The following is a 1,433-nucleotide window of genomic DNA, read 5'->3' as shown; positions in this document are numbered from 1 at the left end:
TTCAGCCCTCATAAGACCACATCAAGATACTACATCCTGTTCTGTGCCCTCCAGTGCAGGAAAGACATAAACTGGAACAAGTTTGGCAGAGGACCACTGAGAGAGACGGCTGGGGCTGCAGGACCTGCCCTGGTTCAGTCTGGAGAAGAGCTGGCTCTGGCAGCACCTAACTGCAGCTGCACTGCCTATGAGGGCACTGCAGGGGAGCTGAGCTAGGCATGGCAGCAGGGCAAGGGCCAAGAAAGGTTAAGACCAGCTGTAAGGAAACTTAAAAACACCAGAAAGAGAGGCAAGCAGCTGCACAGGCTGCCCCACTCCCTGGGCTGCTCCTTTGCAGGCCCCCTCCCTCCTCAGAGGGTAGCACTTCCCAGCCAGACAAAGCCCTGAGTCACCAAGTCTGACCCCACAGCTGAACATGCTGTGAGCAGGACAGTGGATCAGAGACCTCCAAGGCTCACTCCCATCCTGAATTACCCTATCAGCTTCTTATCCCATGGTCCCATGATAATTTTATTTCTTAAACACATAAATATTCCTAAATAAACAAAATGTCTGAATATATTTTATCATTATATCTCATTTTATCTCAGAAACCTTATAGTAAAATATCCTAAGTAACATGACCTAGTTCTGCTTGTTGATTGTATTTAATATCCCAGTTCACTTGTCTTGAGTGATATATGAAAGCAGCTTGGCACTGGCTATGCAAGCCAAGAAACCTAAGGCAGTGCTCTTTTCTTTCCCCATCCCTCCTCTGATGAGAAGTTTTATTAACTGCCCAACCTGCTGCTTTAAGTTGATATGCATGGAAAGAGTTTTGATTGCAAGCTCTGTGTAAAAGAAAAAATCCCATTCACTGCAGCTTTTTCTGGTTCATCAGTCAACTGTGAGCCACAGGAGCATGTTGCCTTTTCTGGCCCTGCTGTGTTCAGTGACATTGGGCTGCCATTAATCAAACACGGCTGTCAGAACAAACTTACAAACTTCAGAGAAAACCAGTCTCACAGCTGACAACAGCCTGACCACATGCCTTAATAGGAAGCTGTTAATAGACTATGGGAAACTGTTAATAAAAAGGTGGAGAATTTGAAGAAGATACTGAGTGGTCATGCAGGCAGCTATACCACCAGCACCAAGCTAAGCTGCCAAGCCTGAAACTCACTAGTACAAACCAGTTTTCATTTAATTTTCAGCTTTCATAAAAGCATTATGTCAGACTTCTGTGCGCTGCTCAGGGGAACAGGAAACTATTGCAACATCTATCTCATACCAAAAGCAGTGAGCAAAATCAAGTACATGTCTCAGGATGTGTGCAGCAACCCAGGAAAGCTCCCAAAGGACTAACTCCTCTAGAATGGCAGAAATTTTAAAGAAAGCTGAACAATCATCTACAAGACCTCTCTCAGACTTTCCCGTTCCACCAGGTGGTGCAG

Source organism: Anser brachyrhynchus, assembly GCF_964034855.1.
Source record: "Anser brachyrhynchus genome assembly, chromosome: Z".
NCBI classification, from domain to species: Eukaryota; Metazoa; Chordata; class Aves; order Anseriformes; family Anatidae; genus Anser; species Anser brachyrhynchus.
This window is presented reverse-complemented; position numbering follows the sequence as displayed.